Source organism: Meriones unguiculatus, chromosome 21 (genome assembly GCF_030254825.1).
Source record: "Meriones unguiculatus strain TT.TT164.6M chromosome 21, Bangor_MerUng_6.1, whole genome shotgun sequence".
Lineage (NCBI taxonomy): Eukaryota > Metazoa > Chordata > Mammalia > Rodentia > Muridae > Meriones > Meriones unguiculatus.
Genome location: NC_083368.1, coordinates 40,051,534 through 40,067,082, shown reverse-complemented (window position 1 = coordinate 40,067,082; position 15,549 = coordinate 40,051,534).

Sequence of the window (15,549 nt, the reverse complement as noted above, 5' to 3'; positions counted from 1 at the left end):
AAGAGACACCGTGATAAAGACAAGGAAGCATTGAATTGGGGGCTTATTTGTGGCTTCAGAGACTTAGGCCATTATTATCATGGCAGGGAACACAGTGGTATGCAGGCTGGTGCAGGAACAGTACAGTTGCATCCAATCTGATGTTTAGGCAGAAAGGGAGACAGAGAAAGAGAGAGACAGAGAGACAAGAGAGAAACACACACACACACACACACACACACACACACAGAGAGAGAGAGAGAGAGAGAGAGAGAGAGAGAGAGAGAGAGAGAGAAGCCCTGCTATGGTCTTCTGAACCTATCTCCAAAGATAGATTTCCTCCAACAAGGCCAGACTTCTTAATCCTCCCAACAATTTCAAATATCTGGGAGCATTCCTATTTTAACTACCGCAGACTGTGACTACTGGTCAGTTAGTATCATCACGGAGGAGTGGGCCAAAGGATTCTAAAGACCAAAAGTAACAGGTGGCTGTAATTAAACAGTGTTTACCAAAAATGGCAGTGATGTTGTATACCTGAACTCACAGATACTGTGACTGCAGGCACATGACCTTCACTACGTCAATCCAGCCAAAATTCCAGGATGGAGGGAGGAGGAGATCATGAAGCTACACTCTTAGCTGAGTATCTATTAGTAAATCATGACTGCTAGTAGAGGAACAGTTATCATCAGAGATGTTGGCTATAGGAGCCACCAATTCTCTAGAAATCAAATAATATACAATTAACACTACGGAGAATCAGTGGATTACTAAAATGAACACAATATATCAATCAGGAAAGTGGGGTGACATGGGAGGAAGGAATTGAAGAAAAGGAAAAGCAAAGTAGATTTGGTCAAAATCCATTATATTTATGTATAAAATTCTCAAACAGTAAAAGTATTCTTAAAATAAAGATATTGTCCCCATCTTTTGAGAGTAACTTTGGTTTCTTATAGACATTTTCTTTTGTGAGTATTCATATACAAATATCATTAAAACAATGACAAATTATTTTAGGCACATATTACCTTCTATACAGCAAAGGTAATTTGCCTGAATTTACATTCAATTAACTATCAAGTTTGATATCTAATCAGAGGTGCAGCTCAGACCCTAAAGTCACTCAACTGATAGTCTTCCAGAAAGAATACAATCCTTCAGATCTGACCTTATTTATATGAGACATTAAAAACTAGTTAGATTTCAGTTTTATTGACTTGTTCAGTGAATACACATCCAAACTTTGATTATTTTGATGTGGATTACACCAAAGCCCCTCAGCCTCAAACTAATAATCTCTTGTTTTCACTTTAATGACAATTTTATTCATTCTGATGTTATTTTAAGCCAAACTTCATTTGAATATATAGGAAAATTACAGAGAGCTGAACAATGTCACATGTAACACTTACACTCAGCAGAACTAAAAGAGGCAGAAATTAATCAAAATATTTTACTAAATTTCAGTGATACTTGGACTAAGGATTCTTGTTATGATCTAAGAAATCTAGCAAAACTAACTTATCACTTATTTAGTCATCCTTAAATCTAGATGTATATAGCATAATAAACTAATATTGGAGTAACATAATATACATATGTATATGTATGAGTTTGTGTGTACAAACATATATATGCCAATTTTGAAAAATAAATGTCATTGTATTAAAAGAGTGATATTTTATTCAAGAATTTTTTAGGAAAGAGAAATTTTTCACTCGATATACTTTTTACTGTGTTTGAAGCAAAGTGATCTTTCTGTTAGTGGTCACCAGTGTGGTATAAAAGTCATTTCTTACTGTCTTGTATTAATTAGTTTACAGATTGCCAATCATTCAACAAATATATTTGGACCACCCACACTAAAACAAGCAATACACTTACCTATGGTGGGAAATAATGAAAGAAACTAAAATGGTGTGTTATTACTATTAAAGAAATACAGGACAATTACACTTTACCCATGGTATATATGTATAGACATTTCAGTGTCTAGAATATTATTAGTGAGATACAATTTTTACATGAGCAAAAGGTACTGCATTATTGCTATTGAAAACTTGAATATTATCTACTTAGTTATTATCTTAGAATTACTCAAATTATTATAGTTAACTATTAATGTTAGAGTTCTGTTTTTTTTTTTTTTTTTTTTTTTTTTTTTCTCGTTTTTCCACTTAGCAGAATTGGAATGATTCCCATATCCTGGCAGTGCATCTGTGTAACAGTACTCACAGACATCCATAGACAAAGAGAGTAATCTGCTGGCAAAACACATTCTCAGCTGTCTTTTGTTTGATTTATATTTGCTGTTAGGCTTCAGACATAATTCATTTTACAGGGTTTATTTTTGTCTTATTAAGAAACGAAAAAAATAAATACTTCATAATTTTTATTTTTACCGTTTATTGCATACTTACTTTTTTGTAGCTTTAGGACTTTAACCCCATAATGGTTTAGATCCTATTACCTCTTTTTGAACACATTGAGAACATTTCATATCTGGGTAATTTTATTGAAAAATGTAAAAATTAGATATATCACAAAAAGAATTATACACAGAGTACTCAAGTCAAATTATACATTAATGTTAGATTTTTTTTTTCATTTCTTAGAAACCAAACTCATCAGATATTCATGAAGTATGATTAGGTATTTTTTTTTCTAATTTCATACAAATCAATTTTTTTATAAGTGGAAAAAAAACTTGACATCTAGCCTAACTCAGACCGACAAAAGGGTGAAACCAAGAAAATACCTTTTGTAGTTTAATTTTGAAAGACAGCATCATTTATTTTCAGTTGACATTCAGTTTTCAATACATTCACTTTACAGTACCTCATGGTTTAGATCTGAGTGTTATAGTAATTCTGGAATTGATTTAGCTTCTCTCCAACATGAAGCATATTAATGTACATGAGTTCCAGATGACGAATGGTGCTTGAAGTTTCCATGTCTGCTAATTTATTTTTGATTATAACAATGGGTGTCTTCTAAAATATAAATGACATTTGCTGCGCCAAATGGTCATATGGTTTGAACACACAATGTGATGCTTCACTGATGTTTGAACTTTGTAGTCATTTCAAATTCATTGATAATGGTGCTCATAAGGACATGTTCCTTGACTCATGAAATAAACTAAGGGAGAGTATCATCTGCTTCTCAGAAACAATCTTCCCACATCTATGTCTCTTATAGAAATTGTGGGGAATTAATTACTCATTAACCATTGCAATCACATGGTGCTCTGCATGCTTACAGTTTTAAAACTAAATCTAAGTGTTTGAAATACATTGATTCATGTGCTCCGATTATTTAATTTTTCCAGAATTTTACTTTTCTAAACAGTATTGGTAACTATTAATATTTCTTGAAACTGATGAGTTATTAAAAAGGACTTAAAAAGCAGATTATATCTGTACCATAAATTACCTATTGATGTGAAAATATATAAGGAACTAGCAAAAGAAACTCCATTATGTCTTACATGTATATGCTACAATTTATTTTCATATACTTAAAATTATACACTTTCTAATCTGTTATTCTGTAATAAAATTAAAACATATGAGTATTTGTTTAAAATATATACATATTTTAATTCAACTGCAAAATATTTTGATGGTAATTTGTTTTTGGTTGTTTTGAATATTGCTTCTTTTTAGCTTGTTTATTGTTTTTGTTGCTGTTTCTCAGGCAGAACCTCATGCAATCCATGCTCCTAATGAACATGCTATGAACCTGATTCTCTTTTATAGTGCCTGTTCCTCTGTGTCCAACTCCAAAATGCAAAGCTTGCAATCATGTACCATGTAGCCAATAGTATTTCTGGAATATTTATTTACTTATCTATCATCCATCAATCTATATGTCTAATTTCAGAGATCGAGTCTAGGTCTCATGAAACTTAGGCTGACTTTAAAATTGGTCTATAGCAGTGTTTGTGTGTATGTGTGTTTGGGTGGGGGTGTCTATTTGTGTGTCTGTCTGTCTGTCTGTCCTTGTTGGTGTGTGCACCTGTGTATTGATGCCCAGAGTCATCAAAAGAGGATGTCAGACTTGTAGGAATTGGAGTACAGGAATTTCTAAGCCATGTAATGTTGATATTAGAAGCTGAAGTTTGGGTTCTCTGGAAAAGCAGTAACAGCCTTTAACTGATAGGCTATCTCTCCAGTTCCCACAATATTCTTAAGAATTAGTAGTGACATTCATGTTAAAAAAAAACACTAATATGTAATGTTGTTCCTCAATAGTCAACAGTCTCTTGAGATACTCACAAAATTAACAAAAACAGTTAAATGTCAATATGCCTGTTATTAACAATCTTTAAATTCATGGTTCAACCTAATCCTCTATTAAATGAGGGATGTTCTGTCTTCTTGAGAAGATAAAAGCCTTTAAGAATGAGTCTACCTGTATATGTGTGGAATATGCTGCCTGGTCCCTTCAGAGGTCAGAAAGGACATTACATTCTAGAAATAGAGGTACAGGTCGTTAGCCACAATGTGGGTACTAGGAACTGAATTGAGTCCTTTGTAAGAGCAGAAAAGGCTTTTCACTGCTGAGCTATCTCTTCAAGCCTTGAATCTTATTCTTTTAAAATATGATCCCATTGTATAATATAATCTTACGTTAAATTTTCTACTTGGTGTTTATGTGTATATTCATACATACTCATAAGATTTCAAAGCAAAATGTTTAATTATCTAGAAGAAAATAATGAAATTTTGAGTCATTCACATAAATAACTAATCTTCTAACTTGTAGTTTTTTGGGGGGGAAGTGTTTTGTTTTGGTTTGGCTTTTAGAGAGAGGTTTTCTGTATGTAGCTTTGGTGTCCTGGACTTACTTGATAGACCAGGCTAGCCACAAATTCAAATCAATTCACTAACCTCCCTTTTTAATTGGATTATTTGGTTTGATGGTGTTTAATTTCTTGAGTTCTTTGTATATTCTGGATATTAAAAAAAGTAAAAAGAGAAAACACCAAAGCCTTGTAGGTAAATATCTATAGGTTTGTCCTTATAACATCCTGTATCATGTGGCTCAGGGCCATTCTCAGCTGGGAAATTCCAGGGAATGGTGCTGACTGAAGTCCATCTCTTAGGCAGTATTTAATATTTAATAAAGCTTGCTTTAAATTTGGCCTTAAAAAGAATATTTACACAGAAAATAATGTTCAGAAATATGCTATCTCACTCAAGCACAAAAGAAAAACATCTCATTGAACATTTTACATGCTTTAATTTGCAAAGTCTCAATGTATCATTCATTTAATATCCTCACTGAATTTTAACATATCCTTTGCTCCTTCCAACATCAAGCTTTAGTTCAAGCTTAGGCCAGTGTTAGAGAAATTTTTGTAAACTGTGGCCACTTTGGATCACATATCTGTAATTATTATTATTATTATTATTATTATTATTTACTTTGAGGAATGTTGTATCTTCTGTTGACATCCATAAAACAGAAGCAGGCCAATTTATTAGCATGCAAGTGGTGTGAAAACTTATCCTCTTCACAGTTACTTACTTTTAGCAGCTGTCTTTAAGATTTATTTGGCAAGGGCCTTTTGTTAAGCAAAAGACAGAAATATAAGTATGTCACTTCTTTTTATCAGTTTTTTTAGGTTAGTTCTGTTTAAAACAATTAAAATTCATAATTAGAATAATAAGCTTGCCCAAAGTTATCTGAAAAATTAAGGCTTTCAGGCATGTTTGAGCAGTAGCTTTCAGGCTGTGTGCTATCAAAGGTAGGTATGAAAATGGACCAAGATAAAAACCATAAGCTTACTTAGAACATCGTTTTGAATATTTTGTAACCTCTTTGTACAGTTCAAAAGCATGAACTCTGTAGATGACATTGCATAATAACATTATGACCATAAAATATGCCAATACATTTAACATGATTACAATATCAAAATGTTAGACACACCTGCGAGATGGAGTCTTAGTTTCCAGATTTTTCCTTTTCTATAACGTATCCATTAATTTATTAATAAAGAAAGATACTCTCCTTAGGCATTGACATTAACTGTAATGCAACAATAACTTCTGTCTTAAGTATAAAGAGAATTATAGAAAGGAAATGTCAGTCAAAATATTTATATCAAAACCATCAGAATGAATCGCTTCCTCATTATCCATTATAAGAAAATCACTTGAATGTGTAAAGATGTAATTCTACTTTTTGTGATCTGTCTCAACATTATAGATAATAAAGCACTTTGCTTGCAAATACCATACACTCTGAAAACCATGTTACTGACTATAGTACAAAATTCAGTTAGTTATTTTATTCTCTACTGGACATCATTAGATACTGCTGGATGCATTTTCAAATGTACTGTATCTTCAAACACATGCTTCTTTGAATGCATATTGGATACTTAACTGTAGTGTGTTACTCAATGTGAATTATTTGGAACTCTGCATACTAAAGCTGTAAAACTATTAGAAGAAAAGAAAATATATTTTAGATTTTATTATAGAAATGAATTTATCATAGAGGGTTATTTAACACAATACTAATGCTTAAAAATTCATATAGTTTTTTTTAAAAAAATTTGTTTAAGGCCATAAGGGGACATTTCAATAAAATATGTGAAGGTTTGACTTGATGAAATATAATTTAGATTTAATTGTTGACAATATATTTGTCTAATGCCATAGCTTAGAATATGTTTAGGTTAACATTCAGTACATTTTCCTTGACCTGTTTCAAGGTAGTCCAGTAATACCCCTTTAAAATTCAAGATAAAAACATACAGTAAAACATCTATCTTGGTTCTAATATTTAGTCTACAAATTGTTTAATTTTTATATGGGTTATTGTACAGTTGTTCTAGCATTAATCAAGGGTTGAACCTGATTTTATTGTCTGTTATGGATAATACTTTATTGTATTAAAGAAGGCAAACTCTATATATCCAGAGTCAGAATTCTATACTAAAATTTGTAAACATTAATCTCATGCATACTACTTATTAGCACATATATAATACATATTGTTACTATTACAATTTATTCCCTTTGTATCCCAGCTGTAGAACCCTTCTTTATATCTTCCAAGTCCCATCCTTCCTCCCTCTTTCTTGCCCCCATGTCTCTCCCCTACTTCACCAAGAGGGGAACAGTCCTCCCCTATTATCTGACCTTAGCCTAGCAGGTCTCATCAAAACTGTCTACATCATCTTTCTCTGTGGTCTAGTAAGGAGTTCATCAAATATTTTTACATACCTTTTATTCCATTATTCTTTTTTTTGGGGGGGTCTACCTTGGCTTAATTGCTTACAGTGGTCCATCTCTACCAATATCATCCCATTTATTTCTACTGAAAAGCAGTTTTAGAAGATATACATTATTTTAAAATCAAAATTTGTAGTTAAAAAGTGTGAATAAAACTATTACATTCTCACTTTGGGAAACCAATTGGTTACTGAGCTACCACAGGCTACATCTGAGTGGAGGTTCTAGGTTATATCCATACATGGTCCTTGGTTGAATGTCAGTCTCAGAAAAGACCCTGTGCCCAGATATATTTGGTCCTTGTGGATCAGGGACTATTTCTAACAGGAACTCAATGACTGGCTCTTTGGTCTTCCCACCCCCGAAGGGAGGAGCAGTCCTGTTAGGCCACAGAGGAGGGCTTTGCAGCCAGTCCTGAAGATACCTGATAAAACAGGATCAGATGAGTGGGGAGGAGGTCCCCCCTATCAGTGGACTTGGAAAGGGGCACGGTGGAGATGAGGGAGGGAGGGAGGGACTGGGAGGGAATGAGGGATCGGGACACGGCTGGGATACAGAGTTAATAAAATGTAACTGATAAAATAAAATAAAATAAAATAAATTAAAAAAAAAAACTATTACACTCCTCTGTAGCCTGGGAAGGCTGCTCCCCCATCAGGGGAAGGCTGTGAAAGAGCTTGCCACTGAGTTCATATCACAGACAGTGCCTGTTCCTCTTACTAGGGCCCGCTTGTATATGCAGCCTGTTCTGATGAGATTGGATAAGCTAGGGTAAGATGGAAGCAGAAGAGGACCTCCCCTATCCTTGGGCTTAAAGAGGGGAATAGGGGGAGATGAGCGAGGGAGGGTGGGATTGAGAGGAGAGGAGGGGGGCTACAGCTGGGATACAAAGTGAAAAAATATTAATTAATACAGAAAATAAAAAAGTTAATAAAAAAACTATTACACTCAATAAGTTAACCAAGGCCTAAATGACAAACACCACATACTCGTTCTTATTTGTAAGCTTTGATCCAAATTTTGAGTTTTGAACATATAACCTGAAGTAAAGATAAAAGCCAGAAATGTAGAAAGGCATAAATAGAAGGTGGAAATGAATCCCTTAAAAGGAAAATAGTAAGACCGAGTTAGTATTGAAGGGGAAGTGAGAAAAGGTGCCCTTCACTAGGAAAGGAAAAGGATGGAAATACAGAGGGAGAAGAAAGAAGAGATCCACACCTGGGTTGTTTCCAGGTTCTGGCTACTATGAATAATGCTGCTACAAACATGGTTGAGCAAATGTCTTTGTTGTGTACTTGAGCATCCTTTGGATATATGCCTAGGAGTGGTATAGCTGGATCTTGAGGAAGCACAGGATTGATTTCTAAAGTGGTTGTACAAGTTTACAAACAACCCAGATGTCAATCAATGGAGGAATGGATATAGAAATTGTGGTACATTTACACAATGGAATACTGTTCAGCAATTAAAAACAAGGAAATCATGAAATTTGAAGGCAAATGGTGGAATCTAGAAAAGATCATCCTAAGTGAGGTATCCCAGGAGCAGAAAGACACACACAGTATATACTCACTTATAAGTGGGTACTAGACCTATAAGATAATATAAACATGCTAAAATCCATACACCTAAAGAAGATAAACAGGAAAAGAAAACTCTGAAAGACTCTGTCTAGCAGTGTATCAAAGCAGATACTGAGACTCATAACCAAACTTTCAGCAGAGTGCAGGAAAAAATATGAAAGAAGCAGGAGTTAGTATGACCTGGAGAGGACAGGAGCTCCATAAGGATCAAATATATCAGGGGTCTTCTATGAGACTGTTTTTCCATCTAAGGACCATGTATGGATATAACCTAGGACCCCTGCTCGAATGTAGCCCATGGTAGCTCAGCATCCATGTGTGTACCCTAGTAAGGGGAACAAGGATTATTTCTGACAAGAACTCAGTGGCCTGCTCTTTGACCTCTTCCCCCAACCGCTGAGGGAGGAGCAGCCTTGCTAGGCCACAGCTTAGGACATTACAGGCAGTCCTGAAAATACCTGATAAGTTAGGGTCAGATGGAAGGGGAGGAGGACCACCCCTATCAGTGGACTTGGCAGGGGGCAGGGAGGAGATGAAGGAGGGAGGATGGGATTTGGAGAAAAAGAGGGAGGGGGCTACGGCTGAGATACAAAATGAATGACCTGTGATTAATATTTAAATATATATATATGAGATCCACAATTTTAAAGAAGTTTGAGCTGTAATTATAGGTTACAGGTCTTACAATGGTTTGTCTGCCAGAACATGAAAGTAAGAGTTCATAAATTCACCCACAGGACTTGCAGAACTCAAGCTGCTTCTGACTGGAAGGTTTCCTCTCTGAGTGCCAGCTCTTATAATGTTGGAGGGTGCTATGCATGGTGCCAAAGGAGAGAAGTTATTGAGAGTACTATCCAGGTGGAAATCCTGAAAATATTAATGACTAGCCTGTCACGATATTGCCAGTGGTGGGGAGTGGGACCTTTATGTTGGATATAACCAATAACTCTAATTGGAATGAAGTTCACCCTCAGTAAATGGGATCTCAGGCCTAGTTCTACAAATGTAGCCATGAAACTGGACTGAAGATGCAATATGTCATAGAGAACTATCATTCCATTTTGATAGATTATACTTTTTGACTTCTTTCTGAATACTTACCTTTAAATCCACGAATAGGTGTACTTGTCACCTCTCATCAAAGAGCACCTTTCCAGTAGATGAAGACTCATACAGAGATATACAAGTAGCCAAAGGTAGAGAATTAGTGACTGTGTGGTGTCTGTTTTCAAGTGGAACATCTATACTGCAAGTCCTACAACTAAGGCTCAGAATATATCGTTCAGAAAAGAGACAGAAATTTAATAAAAGCCTGAGGAAAAGAACAACTTCTACGGGAGAGCTGTTCATGGCAGAGTTGATATATACTCAGGAACTCTCAACAGTCTGCTTGCCAACACAAAACCTATGAAGATGACAGTAGTCTACATGTCAACTTAAATGGAGGAAAATGTCACAGGGTCCCACACTTGGGTGAAGAAATACAGGCTAGTTAATGGTTGCTGATGCAAGGAGAGGCACATTTCTTCAGGGACAAGGTCCCACTCCTAAATGGCCAGCCCTAAGACTGAAAAGAGGTTGGATGAGAAAAACAATTGATGTAAGTAAGCTTTTATTTTATACCCAAGTGTCTTTCACTGAGCATACAGCTCAATGACATGCTGGATAAATGTCCTTCTATCTCAACTTTCCAGTTGTTGAGATACATGGTATGTGCTGCCATGCTCAGCACTTTTGCATCGGTGCTGAGAATAGAAACTCAGGTCTCCATGCTTTCTCACACTCAAGCATTAACAGAAATGTTCTTACTCTATTTTCATTGTTTGTTATAATTATTTTTAAGTTTTTATTATCCTTTTCAACAAAATAATGAAGATAATAGTAAAGAAGAAAATTCTGCCTAAATGAATCCATTTGGTTTCTGAAAATAGTATTTATATACATTTGGTTATAGGAATATGAGAATGTATTTTTATATCTATGTTTCAAATACCATGAAATATGATGAAGAGATTTTTAGATACCTCTGTACATAATACTTGGTAAAATAAACTCAATTGCTGAAAAATAAAGCTGAGAAGTACTCATGCTAACAAAATTTTGTGATATTTTTATATGAAAATATCAAATATATGACAGTTTCTCCATTTTATCAACTCTACTTCCAATTCAATACAAAAATGAGTTTAAGTTTCTGTAAGAAAGAATGTCTTAGTTGTAAGTAGGCATGTTCACTGGTTGTTCCTTCTTGACTTCTGAAGAATATGCTGAACTTTGGGTTTCTCGTTTTCTCAAATGTGTCACAAGGAATTGAAATAGGAGATGTGTAGAAGACTTTTGAGAGAATTGTATCATCTTCTAAAGTGCACAAAAAAATAAAAAAAGTTGGACTTGATTTGCTTTTAATTCTCTAGTGAAGACGGTCAACTTAACCGGACTTGCAGTAGCTTGGAAACACACATATGCCTGTCTATATGAGGTTGTTTCCAGAAAGGTTCAACTGAAAACAAACCACCCTTAATCTAGACAGAGCCATTAAATGGACTGACCAGCAAGACTGAATAAGTAGGCTGAAAGCAGGAGAAGAGAGGCAGTAGAAGCATTATTCACTCTCCAATTCCCACTGTGGGCACAAGTGAACAGCAGTTTACTGCTCATGCTGTCCTGCCTTCCACCTTCATGTATGATACTCTGACAACACCAGTCAGAGGGACCATTATTTACTTATGTACTTTTTTTCACATATTTTTGTCATAGGAATAAGAAAAATAAATAATTAAGAAAACTTATATTGAGGAGAATGGTTGTGGTATGACAAACATAGCCCTTTGGCGCTTAGACCTTTGGAACTAATTTATCTGAACAATGTGAAGTAGTTTAGAGGTATAGGATGGAGAAGCTCTAGAGAATTAGAACCAGAGATTAATCAGCCATTCTGATGTGAGTATGGAAAGCCAGCATTCTGAGAGAAATTAAGTCAATGAAGGCCCTGCTCACAAGGTTTCAGGGGTACACGGAACTCAAGCAGGGATTTAACTAGAATCATTTGCAATAAATTCTTGCACTGAACCTGGTTTTGTCCACCCTGTCCTGAGAACCTTGATAAGCCTCAATTCAGAAGGAATGAAGAAGGAGCTGGGGAACGGCACAGCGGTTAAGTGCACTTGCTGTTCCTGCAGAGGACCAGCCATTCAGTTCCTTGTACCTGGTGTCTTAAAACCATCCTTATCTCCAGTTCCAGAAACAGTGTCTTCTGGATCCATGGGCACCACACACATGCACACATTGTACATATTCTGGTAAAAGATACCCATACATTAATAATGAAAAAAATATATATATATATTTAAAGGGGATTGATAAATTTGCTTTGTGAAGAGAATTTCCACACAGGACAATATTCAGGATATGATGTTAAGAAAGAAAGAATATATTAAAGACAATTGTGTTCTCTTCAAAATTAGTTATCTGATTAGTGTACTGGACCTACTGCAAGTTTGCTTATTTTATTTATTCAAAATTTCCCTTAATGTAATGAAACAAGAATTGATTCCTTAAATAGGACCTATCTAGTTCTCTAATCATTAACTCTCTTAGATATTACCTAAAAACATTTTAAATTAATTAATTTAATTATTTTATTTTTATTTTTTATTGATTTATTTATTACAATTTATTCACTTTGTATTTGAGCTGTAGCCAGCTCCCTCATCTCCTACCAGTCTCACCCTCCCTCCCTCTTATCCCCCTATGTCCCTCCCCTATCCACAGTTAGGGGAAGTCCTCCTCCCCTAATATCTGACCCTGGCCTATTAGGTCTCATCAGGACTGTCTGTACCTTCTTCCTCTGTAGCCCGTAAAGTAGATAGTACTGGTTTTCAACCTTCCTAATGCTGCAACCCTTTAATACAGGTCCTCATGTTATGGTGACCCCAACCATAAAATTATTTTGTTAGTACATCATAACTCTAATATTGATACTGCTATGAATCATAATATAAATATCTTCTATAAAGGGTATCTGATATGTGACTGCCAATAGGCTTGTGGCACAGGTTTATAGGGTCTAATAGGGTCAATATCCAAGAAAGAGAAGAGTATACAGAATGAGTATGCTTTGCACATAAATCTGTTAAAGCAGCTTATACAGATTTACTTTTCCTGTGCAGACATTTTAGTATCTTTGTTCAAGTGAGCTGAAGAGCTTTGGCATAGGTGGTGGCTACCACTAATGCAAATCTGAACTTCTTGCCTGCCATCCCATTTCTTAAAGAGCTTTGTCTCTTTTATGGTTCAGTAATTAAAGAAATTGTTATAAGTAACTAAGAAATAGAAGCCAAGTAGCCCATTTCCACAGCTGGCAGTCTGATACATCAGAAGTTTAATTGCTAAAATTCACAGTCGGGGCCAAATTATTTATTATTGTTTGCCTAACAATTACAAATGAGTGGGTAGGTAGAAGTGGCACTTTGGGCACTGTTAGCATTCTTTTGTAATTGATTTTTCTACAAACCGTCTGATCTATAGTGGCTAAGTGCCTACAGAATGAGTGAGAATGACCCATCCTTATCCGCAGAGATGAAATCTTCAAACCATTAATACGAGTTGCAGCAAAAGAGGTTTAAATCAAAGAACTAGTCTGAATTCTTTCTCCAGAGAATCGCTAGTCAAAGAAAGACAGATTGGATTCTTGTCTGTCAAGTCCCTAAAGAGTATTGCACTTCCACGGGCACGATTTCTCTTGAGTATGAATGAAAATTGTATAATGCTGTCTTCTTTCTAAATAAGGTTACGTGAAATTAATACCTAAGCACATCTTTAGGATACAGACCTGCCATCCTAATGTGAAGATTCACAGTTTCTCTTCTAAGCTTGTCACTAGTTCTACCATCAAAATATTCATGCTCTTAGTTTGACATTCTTTAATTTTATGTAAAAGTCATCATTTATTTTCGTAAAACTATAGTCAAGAACTATGTAACAGAGTTTTGGTTGACTACACAGGGCATATAAAACAGTCCAAATAGATTATAAACAAACACACAATACTCTTTGTGACTGATAACATAACTATTGTAAGAAATCCATAGGGTAATGCTACAGTTATGTATTGGAGGTAACGCTGATGTAAATAAAGTTCATTCCATTTTTAGCAGCAGCTAATACTTGATAACAGTTTAGAACAACCATGTGCTGTTTTATGCTTTTACTGTACTATTCAACAATATTTTAGATTATACCGTATTCATTTAAAAACTGCATCTTTAGAACCCAAATGACACAAGTCTGTTCAAGTATTGATTTTTGACCAAGAAGCCAAAAGTAGACATTGTAGATAAGACAATCTCTTCAACAAATGAAAAATTGAACAACCAGATGGAGCCTTACCCCTGTACCTCAATATAGGCTAAAATCATTTCCAAATAGACAAATACCTCAGATACTATTAGAAAGTCAAGTAGGGAGTGCACATACGAATAACAGGTAAGAACTTTCTGAATTGGGGAATAATAATTCAAAAATAAAGACCCTTTGAAATATTTTTACAAAAAAATAATGTCTAGGATATAAAAGAAAAGAAAAGCTATATATAAATAAATCACATAAAAGATTTTAAATTATTTGGGTAGTTGAATTAAATCTAATACATACTTTTAAAACTACTCAACATCTTTAGCCAATGGAGAGCACATATCTTAACTACTTTAAGATTTAATCTTTTTTGTGGTTGATTAAAATATATTTAAACTCATAAACTTATAAAGCCATGCTAATTTTTAGGATTGTGTCATGAAATAAGCCCAAACAAGAGAATGCAAACATCGATATGAGGTTATATGTAGATGAAAATAATAGAAACAACACAGGAAACTATTCATAAAAATCTAATTGCATACACTGCAGTATTTTCAAACTAGACAACAGCTAATTTTTGTATATGAAGTTAGGTATATTAAGGATTTCTTAGATGTGTAATTAGTCACCCCTTGATGAACTCTTAAAGTTCTTTCTAAATTTTCTCTGGAAAGAGTAGAAAATAAACCTGACTGCCTATTCTTGAGAAAAAAAAAAATCCAAACTTGCGGTAAAAAGCAAAAGAGTGTTTCAGACTAGTGAGGACATCTCTGGAAGTGGAAACACACACACACACAAATACACACATATACACAAACAAAAAAAAGCACAAAAAGACAAGAAACAAAATACACCACTTAATCTTACTCCTGCTATTATGGCTATTGTCAAGAAAATAAGTGGGGAAATCAGATGGCTCAGTATTTAAAGGTACTTTCTGAAAGGCATTATGTCCCTACTTCAATACCCAGGATCAAATTGTTGAAAGTAAAGGTTCCCACAGGTTGTCCTCTGACCTTCAAAAGTGCACTGTGGCATGCAGGTACTTACACACATAGGCACAGGCACACACATCTGTAATGTAAAAGATTCTTCTGGACATGATTCAGCTATTGCATCTGTGAACAAACTGCAGCTGTGGCTATCTTCCTGAGGCCTGCACAACATCGGTCCTACCATTGTTGACAGATAGGATGTAATTTCCTTTAGTTGTAGAGCTTTATCCAATACCTTATTGCAGCCTACAAGTAATTAGGTATACCACATATCCAAGTGTGGAATAGGCTATGGTATTCAGGATTTTATAATTGCACTCAGATATTTATTACATGATGAGAGGATGTAGCAACATATTTCTCATCCTGGCCATTAGA